The sequence below is a fragment of the Panthera pardus genome, unplaced genomic scaffold, assembly GCF_024362965.1.
Source record: "Panthera pardus isolate Hobbes unplaced genomic scaffold, ASM2436296v1 HiC_scaffold_24, whole genome shotgun sequence".
Classification (NCBI taxonomy): domain Eukaryota; kingdom Metazoa; phylum Chordata; class Mammalia; order Carnivora; family Felidae; genus Panthera; species Panthera pardus.
In genome coordinates, this window is record NW_026526810.1 from 43,996,343 (window position 1) to 44,010,681 (window position 14,339).

Below are 14,339 nucleotides of genomic sequence, written 5' to 3' on the forward strand. Positions count from 1 at the left end.
GTATGAGTAAGTGTGATTCCTTATCTATCAAATGTATACACCCTCAAAAAAGACACTAGAAAATCAACAGTGGATACCTTTGGTTTTGGAAGAGTATAGGGGAAGTAGAATTAGCTTTTAGTATTTGTTTATGCCTTTTGGTATTATTTGAATTTATGCGTTTGTGCTGTATTAGCTTTATTTTTTTATATTTGTAAGTGTGAAAAAAAGGAATTACTTGAGGCAAGTTGTGATGAGGTAAAAAATCATGTAACCCTCTTATAGTCAACAAGAAATACTATAGTCTAAGCTGCTTATCCAGACTCATTTCCTAGGCTCCACATTGACTTAAAACAGCACAGCCCAACAAGGAATAATAAGAGGAAAACGAGCAGCCTCTGGCCAGAAGAAACTGAGCTTTTGTGCATTTGATAAGCCCTGTGAATTCCTTTCAGCTTTTCCAGGGTAATCAGAACTCTCTCGAATCAGGTATCACTTCAATTGATGTTTTAAAATCAACACTAATGTTCAAAATACAAGGTAATTAAGTTCAGGGCTACATTTCCTTAATATTTAGGCAGATGACCTAGTACAAACAGTTGTTGTTTTTGACTATTCAAATTCACACCCATTCAAGTTGGGCTTTACCTTGTGTATGAATAAAACAGAGCCTGTTAGACTCTAATCAAATGTCCTTCTGAGAGCTCCTTCTCCGTCTTCCCTGTGTACAAGCCTATCCCAGCAGGGACTGATGTATACCTAAGGGATTTGGTGCAATATTTTGTCGTTCTGATTGAAATGTGTGCTGTCTAGTCCCTATAGTTTAATTTAGAACAATTAAGGTTCAGGGTACATGAGCTGGCAAAGCACATTACAAACAATGGCTGCAGAATAAACTGCAAATCAATCCACACTAAATCACCCTGAAAATCCCTTCCAGCGCTGCAAAGCCATCCTGATTCCAGCCCTTCCTCCTCTCCCCCTCCATCTTTGCAACAATAAGGAAGTCTCCATTGTTCAGTTCTGTAATGGTTTTGCAGAAGCATTCATCTATCCACACATAAAACTTCACAATCTTGGGCTGGGGTCAAGGGCAGACAGGAAAAGGATGCTTGGTGGGGGCGGGGGGGAGTGTCGGCTGGGGGGGCTTGGTTCATAACTATTTTGCCCCACAAATGGGGAATATCTTTTCTATTTCATCACTCTGATATTGACACATTATGGAAACGTGTCACCACGCCAGGCTGACTTACCTTACAGGAAATATTTGCTCTTTAATTCATCTTCTTGTTTATTTATTTTGACTCCTGAGAGAGCAACTCCTATGTTCCTCACCTCCTTGTATGCCCCATAAAGCTACTTGATCAAAGAGGATGACCTGCCTGATAAAAGGATCTCCTTCAGCTACAACCTACAAACATACTATGGACCCACTTTCAGCATCCTTTATTATTGTATAAATGAAAAAAGGCTAAAATAAGCAGCTCGTCCTGTTGTTCCGTGTAGGGACACTACAGGGTTGGCACAGACCACTTTTACAAATCAAAGGAAGTTATAAAAGACATTACCTGACACCAAAATTATAAACGTGCACATCTCTCCCCCAGCAATTCCACTATTACATCTTTCTCCAATAGAACTCTTTTCCCAAAAAGGCAAAAATAGGTATAAGAACATTTCTTGAAATATTGTACAGTGAAAAAATTATAATCAATCTAAATTTTCACCAAGAGGGGAATGGATAAATATTACAGGTCTCAACAATGTGATAGAAACCATCCAACCCTTAAAAAGAAATGTACATCTATATGAACTGATTCAGAAAAATTTTCTTAAAATACAGCTAAATTTAAAAATGAATTATACAACATACTGAATGGTATGAACCTGTTTTCGTAAAATGCATATATATTAATCATATGAGGGAAATTGATACAACATCCATACCAATAGTTATCTCTAGGGGTGGAATTTCAAGGGAATTTTTTTCTTTATATATCTTGGTTGTTTACTTTTTTACAAGAAGCATGTATTACTCTTCTAATCAGCAAATATATACACTATAAATATAAATTGTAAAGCATGATGTAAACAATGGAATGATCTTCTATTTGCTTCATTTCTCTATTCATTCGTCCATTCAACAGAAAAAAGCCTGTTGATCTGTTAAGTGAAACTGTGGTAGGTTCTGAGAATACAAAACCAAGCATTCATACAGGTTGTAATCTAATGGGAGGAAACACCACTCCTCTATACACTTCCATTAGAACCCATAATCTTGGGTAGGTTTTCCAACCAAGCAAGATAAAGAATTCAAATGATGACCTTGATCAACTGAAATACTTTGTCTTCCCCCAAACTCACCTATTATAGATAGAAATAAGGGTAATAGCTGTCACTCTAAAATTCAGGGGCCAGTCACTTACAATCCCTTCAGTCTCTGGATGCTCAAGTCTTCTTGGGGCTTACTAATAGTACAACCATAATCACTGTCATTTATCCAGCACCTACTGTGTGTCAGACACTGCACCAAATTCTTTACCCACACTATCTCATGTTATCGTCACACCAACCTTACAAAATAGTTACCATAACACATACATATACACAAAAGTATATACTTTTTTTCTATATGTCATAGATATATGACATATCTATATGTCATACAGATATGACAACAGAAACCTGCCAAGGTTATCAGCTAATACATGGCAGAGCCAAGAGTGTACGCACCCCAAATCTTCAGACCCCCCCCCACCCCGCCCCAGCAGCACTGGGCATATAGTAGGTGCTCACAACTGAAGTGGTCATTGCAGTAGCTGGTAGTTCTCGTAACATTTGCTAAGCTGTCAGCCTGTGAAAGGAAACTGATGAAGCAAGGGAAAAACAAAACACAATTATGAGATTTGGAAAGTCCATGCCAGTAACCTGTCAAACTCATGATTTATGAAAACCGTTAATGAAGTATAAACAATTCCAGGTAGGTCATTCAATCAAGCTCTTGATGGTTAGATTTCACTTTTGAGTCTGGGTGGCTACCAAATAGAATACTAATTCCTTATGACAGAAAAGTTCAGATTGAATTATGTTGTAATTATGATCTCAGGAAGGGGGCTGGCATATAAGTGTGTCTATGCGCTGAGCATGTATGTTGGCTACAGGACCAGGTCCTATTGCATCAAGCCCTTAAGGCATGCTGGATGCTCTGGATTCACGTCCAAGCTGCAATTATAGAATGTGAGATGTAAACCCAGCTCACCTTCAGTTTTGTCCTAGTCATTGAGGACCCTAGAGCTGCCCACCTCGCAACAAGACAATGTGTGGAAACCAGTACAACAGGAAATCCTTGCTGGGCTTCTGCCTCTTAACCCTTCAGGCTCAATTTCCTTCCCACATTCCTCCAATGAGTAAACTTCTAGCATCTAGCATATGCTAGAAACTTTGCTTCAACACAAAGTCAAAAAAAAAAAAAAAAAGCACAGCTCTACCCCAAAGTCATTCAAAATCTAGTCAGGGAGCTCAATTCTGGGAGGGAGTCTACAGGTAATTTCCCAAATAGTACACTTTCTGCATGCCATCCCTTCTTAAGACCCATTGAAGGCTGCCTACCTATTCTTATATCAAATATAAAATCTACCTACCTTCCACCCCAAACACAAAATCCTTCCTTTATAAACCCTCCTGTTCACAGCTGTCTTTCTTCAGCTTTGAATGACTTCAGCACCACTACTTAAAATCTGTTTTATTTATTTATTTGTTTATTTATTTATTTATTTACACAGAGGATTTTTAATGCAGTGAAAATATACTTTTTGATATGATAATGAAAGATACATGCCATTAAACATTTGTCCAAACCCACAGAATGCACAATGCCAAGAGGAACCATAATGTAAATTATGGACTTTAGGAGATTATGATGTGTCAAGGTAGGTTCGTCCTTGGTGAAAAATGTACCATTCTGGTGAGTGATGTTGATAGTGGGTGAGACTGTGCTTGTGTGAGGGCATGAATTATACCAGAAATCTCTGTACTTCACTCCTTATTTTACTGGAAGCCTAAAACTGCCCCCCCAAAAAAGTCTTTTTGAAAAAGGAACAATACTCAGGTATTGAGTATTATACTCATGTATCTTACAATTTAGTGAAAAAAGAAGCAAACAGGGGCAACCAACTAATCCATGACAGAAGAAAATAAATGTAAAAAAAAAAAAAATGTAGGCAAAATGCTGGGAACAATTCTGCTCCAATGGGAGTAGAGTTACTGGAAAAAATACAAAATATCCAGGGGCGCCTGGGTGGTTCAGTCCGCCGAGCGTCTGACCTCAGCTCAGCTTACTATCCCAACAGTTTGTGAGTTAGAGCCCCAGTTCGAGCCCCACATCAGGCTCTGTGCTGACAGCTCAGAGCCTGGAGCCTGCTTCAGACTCTGGGTCTCCTTCTCTCTCTCCCCTCCCCCTCTCACAGTCTGTATCTCTCTCTCTCTCTCAAAAATAAATAAACATCAAAAAAAATTTTAATACAGAATATCCAAATACATTTTTAAAATAATTTAAAGTTTATTCCTTTATTTTGTGAAAGAGAGAGAGACAGAGAGCATGCACACAGAGGAGGTACAGAAAGAGAGAAAATCCCAAGCAGGCTCCTCGCTGTTAGTGAAAAGCCTGATGTGGGGCTCCATCCCAGGAACCGTGAAATCATGACCTAAGCCAAAATCAAGAAGCAGACACTTAACAGACTAAGCACCCAGGAGCCCCTATCCAAATAAATTTGACTTTCAGATAAACAACAAATGAATTTTAAGTATATCCAGTGAAATATTTGAGTATTATAAATTATTCATTGTGTATCTGAAATTCAAATTTTTTTAATATGAAATTTATTGTCAAATTGGTTTCCATACAACACCAAGTGCTCATCCCAACAGGTGCCCTCCTCAATGCCCATCACCCACTTTCCCCTCCCTCCCATCCCCATCAACCCTCAGTTTATTCTCAGCTTTTAAGAGTCTCTTATGGTTTGGCTCCCTCCCTCTCTAACTTTTTTTTCCTTCCCCTCCCCCATGGTCTTCTGTTAAGTTTCTCAGGATTCACATAAGAGTGAAAACATATGGTATCTGTCTTTCTCTGTATGACTTATTTCACTTAGCATAACACTCTCCATTTCCATCCACATTACTACAAAAGGCCATGTTTTATTCTTTCTCATTGCCAAGTAGTATTCCATTGTGTACATAAACCATATCAGACAAAGGGCTAGTATACAAAATCTATAAAGAACTCACCAAACTCCACACCCGAAAAACAAATAATCCAGTGAAGAAATGGGCAGAAAACATGAATAGACACTTCTCTAAAGAAGACATCAAGATGGCCAACAGACACATGAAAAGATGCTCAACATCGCTCCTCATCAGGGAAATACAAATCAAAGCCACACTCAGATATCACCTCACGCCAGTCAGAGCAGCTAAAATGAACAAATCAGGAGACTATAGATGCTGGACAGGATGTGGAGAAACGGGAACCCTCTTGCACTGTTGGTGGGAATGCAAACTGGTGCAGCTGCTCTGGAAAACAGTGTGGAGGTTTGTCAAAAAATTAAAAATAGATCTACCCTATGACCCAGCAATAGCACTGCTAGGAATTTACCCAAGGGATACAGGAGTGCTGATGCATAGGGGCACTTGTACTCCAATGTTTGTGGCAGCACATTCAATGATAGCCAAACTATGGAGGGAGCCTAGGTGTCCATCAAAAGATGAATGGATAAAATCTGTTTTAGATCTCAGAGTTTCTCTTAGCTCTATGCTCAATTGGACCTTAAAGACATTTTGATCAAAATAATAAAGAAAAAGCAAACCCTCATGCGCTTACACTATAATGGAGGAGAAAGACAATAAACACATAAACGAATGAATATATGCTATAATTTCAAGTAGAGATGGGTGTCATGAAAAAAAAGGAGTAAAAAGATGGTGGGGTTGGCATGTTAAATATGTCAGGGAAAGGGAGTAGCAAGTGCAAACATTCAGAGGCAAAAAATGAGCTTAATGTGCTAAAAGAAGACAACTGTCATTGAAGCATGGCAAATGAGGACTCAGAGAGTTCAAAGTAGAAAGAGCCCTATTTTCAAGGCCATGTAATCTATGACAAAGTTTGGGTTTCACTCTGAGTGTGATAGAAATCCATTTGCAGACTCTTAAGTACAGGAATGACATGATTTTATTATATTTCTTAAAGATCATTCTGTGTGAACTCTTAGTAGGAATACAACCTGGTGCAGCCACTCTGGAAAATAGTATAGAGTTTCCTCAAAAAGTTAAAAATAAAACCACCCTATGACCCAGCAACTGCATTACTAGATATTTACACAAAGGATATAAAAATGTTGATTCAAAGGGGTACATGTACCCCAATGTTTACAGCAACATTACCAACAATAGCCAAATTTTGGAAAGAGCCCAAATGTCCATAGACTAATAAATGGATAAAGAAGATGTGGCATATATATATAATGAAATATTACTCACCCATCAAAAAGAATGAAATCTTGCCATTTGCAGCAACATGGATGGAGCTAGAATGTATTATGAGCTAAATGGGTGATGGATGTTAAGGAGAGCAGTTGTTGTGATGAGCACTGGGTGTTGGATGTAAGTGATGAATCACTAAATTCTACTCCTGAAACCAATATTACACTACATATTAACCAACTTGAATTTAAATAAAAATTGGGGCCAGGGAGATCATTCTCCTGCCCCGTGTGGGGCAGTAAGAACTGTCATTCATTGTTAATGGGAATGCAAATGGTAAAGCCACTTTGAAAGACAGTTTGGCAGTTTCTTACAAAACTGAACGTACTTATATCACACAATCCAGCAATCATGCTCCTTGGTATTTACCCAAAGGAGTTGAAAACTTTTGTCCGTATATATATACCTGAACACAGATGTTTGTAGCAGCTTTATTCATAATGACCAAAACCTGGAAGCAATCAAGATGTCCTCCAGCAGGTGAATGGATAAATAAAATGTGGTAAATCCAGACAATAGAATATTATTCAGTACTAAAAAGAAATGAGCTATCAAACCATGAAAAGACATGGAGGAAACATAAGCACATACTGAAAGAAACTAATCTGAAAAGGCTGCATAGTGTGTGGTGCCAACTATATGACATTCTGGAAAAGGCAAATCTATGCAGACGGTAAAAAGATCAATGGTTGGCAAAGGTCGGGGAGAGAGAAGGATGAATAGGCAGAGCACAGAGAATTTTTAGAACAGTGAAACTGTACTTTGTATATTATAATGGTAGATACATGTTAGTATACATTTGTCCAAACCCATAGAATATACAACACCTAAGAGTGTGCCCTAGTGTAAACTATAGACTTTGAATTAGAATGATATATCAATGTATGTTCATCAATGGAAACAAACTTACCACTCTGGTGGAAGATGTGGATAATGGGGAAGACTATGCATGTAAAATCTCTGTAGCTTCTTCTCAATTTTACTGTGGACTTAACACTGCTCTAAAAAGCAAAGTCTATTGAAAGAAAGAAAGAAAGAAAGAAAGAAAGAAAGAAAGAAAGAAAGAAAGAAAGATCGTTCGGCAGCTACGTGGAAAATAAAATAGAGACCAATGTATGTAGAAGTAGGGAAATCAGTAACAAGGTTATTGCTAATTTAGATAAGAGATAAAGGAAGCCAGGACTAAGATGGCAGTGAGATAGTGAGACAGGGTCAGAAGTGGAGTATATTATGAAAGTAGAATTGACAGACTTGTTGATGGACTAGATGTGAAATGTAAAGAGAAAACAGATCTATGACCTGATGATGCTGAGAACAGAAGAGTAAGGAAGAAACAGATTTGGAGTGAAATCAAAGCCTCTGCTCTGGACATTTTAAGCCTGAAATGTTATGTTAAACACCTGGGTGGAAATGTTGAGCAGCATTTAAATGTAAATATCTAAGGTTTAGAGGTACTCTCAGGGCTAGAGATAACAAATTAGAAATCACCAGCTTATACATGGCATCAAAAGCCATGGAACTAGATAAGGTAACCAATGAGAATAGTTAAGCAAAGAGAAATGAACTGAACACAGTTCCCAGGAGCAAACAAACATTTAGAGTCCAAGAACAAGATATTGACTAGAAGTTGTATACCAATTTGGAAGCAGAAGGGATTTAAAGAGACAGACAAGAACCCAGATCCTCACCGGCAAGAATCCTGAATCAGAACTCAGAAACTTGAACCAGGATAATAAAATGCTGCAGCATCTATCCCTTTCTTGTGGCTGTCAGGAGGCAAGAACCATGGTCAGGGGCAGGGATCCACTTGCATGTGCCTGCTCAGAGGTGAGGTAAACTGAGTGTGTTTGTATAACCTGGGTGCAGCCTCATGCCCAAAAGGAAAAAAGTTCTTAACCACAACAGCAACAAAGTTGCCTAAACCTTCAGCATGAATACCCAGTTTCAGACCATGGGGAGAATACAAGGGCAAAGAAAAAACTCATTAGGTGAAGAATAAGACAATGCCTTTTGCCTTGGGAAAGTTGGGATCTCCCATAAGTAAAATGGATTCAACCATCATGAAACACTAAGGGCCAAGCCCTCTGTTGGGTACTATAGGTAGAGCAGCTACAGAGATGTATAAGATAAATCCCCTCCTCAAAGAGATGCCAGCCAAGTGGATTGAGGAGAAAATGACTAAAAGCTGGACACCTAATCTTGAAATGTGGGATTACAAGCCTTATCCCACATCACTTTCTACCCTCATCTTCCTATAATCATGCTGTGAAAAGTAAGTTGAGTTTCCCAATATGCTATATTGAAAGGCATCTTAGAAGTGTGTGTCTGAGGGGCACCTGGGTGGCTCAGTCGGTTGAGCATCCGACTTCCGCTCAGGTCACGATCTCACAGCTCGTGAGTTCGAGCCCCGTGTCGGGCTCTGTGCTGACAGCTCAGAGCCTGGAGCCTGCTTCTGCTTCTGTGTCTCCCTCTCTCTCTGCCCCTAACCCACTCACATTCTGTCTATGTCTCTCTCAAAAATAAATAAACATTTAAAAAATTAAAAAAAAAAAAAAAAGAAGTGTGTGTCTGAGAAAGTCCTAGAGCAAGTCCCCATCTCCACCTCATGCATCTGCCAGTCCTGGTCTCCTGCTGCAAGAACACACAGTAGAGTGCCAATAAAAGCTCTCTTGATGGTCGGGAAGATAAAGGAGTTTGTAAAAAAGACCATTCCAGGAAGAAATAGGGGGAATTTTCATAACTCTTGCTTGACACCCTTCAAAAGCCCACCAGTCGAAGGCTCTCTATACTTTCTAAAGGGGACTTGGGTTCTGCTCCTGACTTTTCTGACCTGTAAGGAGGTTCTGTTGTTGATTTTTTTGTAAATAAAATGAGAAGTATTACATTTTGCATTACAGCATTTGCATGGGGCCAAAACCTGTCTTCTTTACTTTCTCTCTTCAATCCTTCATGCATGACAGGCATCACTAATTAATCATGGTAGACTTCTCTACTACATCAGGATGCAAAATCAGAACACTCTTCAATACAGAACTGTAGGCACTATTAATCAAAATTACTATATAAGGTGAAACCTATGTCCCATCTCTGGCATAGTATTTAGCAGCAGAGCATTTATTTTACTTTTTTAAATTTGTACCCAAGTTAGTTAGCATATAGTGCAATAATGATTTTAGGAGTAGATCCAGTGATTCATCCCCTATGTATAATACCCAATGTTCACTCCAACAAGTGTCCTGAATGCCTCTCGCCCATTTGGCCCATACCCTAACTGTAACCCTTCCAGTAACCCTCAGTTTGTTCTCTATATTTAAGAGTCTCTTATGTTTTGTCTCCTTCCCTGTTTTTATATTATTTTTGCTTCCCTTCCCCTTTGTTCGTCTGTTTTGTATCTTAAATTCCACATGAGTGAAGTCATATGATATTTGTCTTTCTCTGACTGACTAATTTCGCTGAGCATAATACCCTCTAGTTCCATCCACATTAGCAGCAGAGCATTTAGAATCAAAGTTCTGGATCCCGGTTCTGTCCTTGTATCAATCTGAATCTATAGTTCTGAAACACTGGGTTCCAATTTCACTGCTTATTAGCTGTTTAACTTTTGACACATTAACTAAATCTCTCTAAGTATCAGTTTCTTCATCTGTTCTTCACAGGAAAAGCCTGTTCCTATGACAGCTTAGGGTGAGGGGACATACTGGGGTTGAGGAGAGTCCAATGAAGCTTCACTGAAGCGCGAGCACTGAGGCTGAGATGTGAGGGAGGGTAAGAGCATGTTCACTGTAGGGAGGACCATACCACATGACAGACAGTCCATGGGGACAGAGGATACACATCAAGGGATCATCAGACAATAACCAGACTATATGAGGCTTTTAGAACATGTTAAGAATTTTGGTCATTATCCAAACTTCCATAGTTAACTACACAAATGATTAAGCAGAGTAGGCAATATAATCAATTCTCAACCTGGAAGGCATGTCCACTGACTCTTCTGTGGAGAACACCTTACACCTATCAGAATAGTTTAAATCAAAAACACAAGAAACAAATGTTGGCAAGGATGTGGAGAAAAAGGAACCCATAAGCGGCACCTGGGTGGCTCAGTCAGTTGAGAAAAAGGAACCCATGTGGACTGTTGGTGGGAATGCAAATTGGGACTGTGAAAAAGAGTATGGGGTTCTGTCAAAAAATAAACAATGAAATTACCATATGACCCAGTAATTCCACTACTGGATATTTACCCAAAGAATAGGAAAGCACTAATTTGAAAAGATACATGCACTTTACTGCAACATTATTTACAATAGCCAAGATATGGAAGCAATTCAAGTGTCCATCCATAGATAAATGGATAAAGAAAATGTGATTGAGACAGATAGATAGATATATAGATACAAGATGTAGACATATATACATACAATGGAATATTTACTCAGTCATAAAAAAATAATGAATTCTTGCCATTTGCAACAACATGGATGGACCTAGGGGCTATACTGCTAAGGGAAAGAAATCAGTCAGAGAAAGACAAATACCATTATGATACTACTCATATATGGAACTTAAGAAATAAAACAAAGAAAAAAAAGACAAAAACGGACTTTTAAATACAGAGGAGAAGGTGGGATGGCCGGAAGGGAGGTGGGTGAGGGGAAGGGTGAAATAGATACAGAGGATCAAGAGTACCCTTATCTCAGGGCTTCTGGGTAGCTCAGAGCATGGAGCCTGCTTCAGATTCTGTGTCTCCCTCTCTCTCTGCCCCTTCCCTGTTCACACTCCATCCCTCTCTCTCAAAAATAAATAAATATTAAAAAAAAGAGTACCCTTACCTTGATGAGCACTGAGTAATGTACAGAATTGTTGAATCATTATATTGTATACTTGAAACTAACACTGTATGTTAATTATGCTTCAATTAAAAATTTCTTTAATTTGGGGCATCTGGGTGGCTCAGTTGGTTAAGTGACTTGATTCCATCTCAGGTCATGATCTCACGGTTTGTGGGTTCGAGTCCTATATCAAGCTCTGTGCTGACAGCTAGAGCCTGCTTGGGATTTTCTGCTCCTCCCCTGCTCTCATGTGTTCTCTCTCTCTCTCTCTCTCTCTCTCTCTCTCTCTCTCTCTCAAAATAAATAAACTTAACAAAATTCTTTTTAATTTAAAAAAAATACAAAAATATAAAAATAAAATAGCCAAGCAGGCAGGAAAAAAAAAAAAGAAGAAAATTGGGGAGACCTTGATGATGAATTAGGGTGAGATCAAGGATAATATCCTAGGGTCTTGGTGTAGCCTTCTAAATGGATGGTGGTGGCATTCACTAATATAGTGACCATCAAAAAAGACCAGGTATTCGGCAGGGGGGGCTTGTTTTGCATTTTTGTGGGGAAAGATTTGCAGATCCAAGTAAGAGTGTTAATAAGCAGACGGAGACACAATAAGGACACAAATTAAAGATGAGACAATGGAGTCCAAATTAGTCTTGCTGGAATGTTGAACAAAAGCATGAACTCACATATTTCCAAAAGTCTCCAACCCAAGATCACCAAGAGTAAGGAGAACCAGCTGATTCCCTCAGCCCAGCCTGGATATATAACACCCACAGCTGGGCTCACATCTACCCAAATGTCTACCTATGCTACGAATACTTGTCCTTATTGCTTTTGCCCAGAAGACTCTGGACACTAAGTAACTGATTCCTGGAATCATAGAAGGTTAACTCTAGGAGAAGACATAGAGATCACTGCATGGATAGGTGGAGTTGTGTTAGAATACGACAATCTGGATAGAGAGCGTGCTGGCCTCAGAGAAAAAAACACCTGGATAGGTGCCCTGCCCACTAACAGTCTGCTGACCTCATTCTACAGATTTGAAAACTGAGGACTTTCAAACTGAAACCAGTTGTCTAAGATTATAAAAGGAGTTAGTTGTAGGGCAGGGACCTAAGTTCACATATTCCAAAACTTTTCAGCATTTCTGATTTTCAAAAAATTTTAAATACACAATTATGATCATTGAATTTAACCCCTGTCCAGACTTATATTTTCACTCATTCATTCACCAAATACACACTGAGAACATACCACGTGTCAGATGCAGGGCTAAAGAGAAGCCCTCAAATCAGCTAAAACCTTAGTTAATCCAAAGATGGGGTAAATGGCCTGACTGTACAGATGGAAAACTGAGTTTTGAAAATTCAGTCCTAACTTTGGAAATTCAAAAGCATTTTCCAGCTTTCTAAAGGTAGCTGCCAAAGACTCCGCAAGAATCTACTTTTGTCAAATGATTTGCCATCATAAAATGAGAGGTATGGAAGCTCAAGCAGCCATAGGGATTTGATTTTAACACACAAGAGCATACAAAAGGTATGACTCTTACCTGACTTCTGCAAGGAACATGCATGGGATCACAAAGATTGTGTTCCCCAAGTAACAATAGCCCTGTCTCATGAGGGTCATAGATTTAGTTCAGTGAGGCCTATGAAAGATCAGATCTCTATCAGGAACAGCCCAACGTATTTGAGCCCCTTTGATATCTGGTTATCGGATGAAAACAGGACTTCTGGCACTAGCTACTGCTGATGAACCACAGTAGGCAAGAAGTCTTTATTGCTGTTCTGCCTGGAGTCAGCTAAAAAAAAAAAAAAAAAAAAAAAAGCTGAATAAAAGAGAAAAGCAAAAGGGAAAAGATTAACCAGAGCTCTCCAAACCTTAAACTTGCCATTACAGTTTGTGTTTTCACCCTGTGTGGATTACTTTTTTGCCATATCTAAGCTAACTAAACACAGATTGGCATATTCCCCCATGCAAATGTGGTTTTTTTAACGTTTTATTTTATTTTCTGAGAGACAGAGAGAGGCAGAGCACAAGCAAGGGAGGGGCAGAGAGAGAGGGAGACACAGAATCCGAAGCAGGCTCCAGGCTCTGAGCTGTCAGCACAGAGCCCGAGTGGGACTCAAACCCACAAACACAAGATCATGACCTGAACCGAAGTCAAACAATCAACCAAGCCACCCAGGCGCCCCCACCTATGCAAATGTTTTTAACCTTGCCACACATGGATTGCCTACACAATGTTGGGACCTAAAGGGTTAAGTTATAAATATAAATACAAATATAAATATAAATATGTCATGAAAATTAAAATTATAGGACTAGACAGAAACCTGAAAATTCTCATGATATAATATTAATAAAAGAACATGAATGGTCATGTATACTCTGATATGAATCGCAAAAACGGTATTCAGTAAAATTAGGTATGTAAATGACATGCTGCTGTTTGTAAATGATTATTGTATTGGGGTGAAAGGATTAAGAACTAGTAGACAGGAAGGAACATTTTTCAATTTGGTGTAGTGTGGCTTGTTTTTTAACAAGGGGTTTTTTAATTTTCTTTTTTTGACAGGGTGTGAACCTGATATGGTATAAATAGTCCCCACAAGAAACAGGTGACAGAATAGAATGTTCTCACTTTTTCCCTTTGTGTGTCTGTAATCATTATTTGCCCAATTTAGCTAGTAGCAAAGCAGAAGACACTTATTTGAAACTCAGGTCTTGATGAAAATTTCACAGGGAGTAGCTATCATCCATGGGTCCATATATACAGGGAGAGTCTGTGGAGTTTAAAAAACAAACAAAAACAAACCTGGATTCAAATTCCAACGTGGTGATTTCCTTCATTTCCTTGCCTGTTAAGCGGGAAGAAGGAAAAGGAAGGAAATATTTGCTAAGTGCTTAGCATGTACCAAGTTCTGGGCTTGGCAATGTTTCATACATCATTCCAGCTATTCTTCACATCAGCCCCATGAGACAAGTATTTGCCTT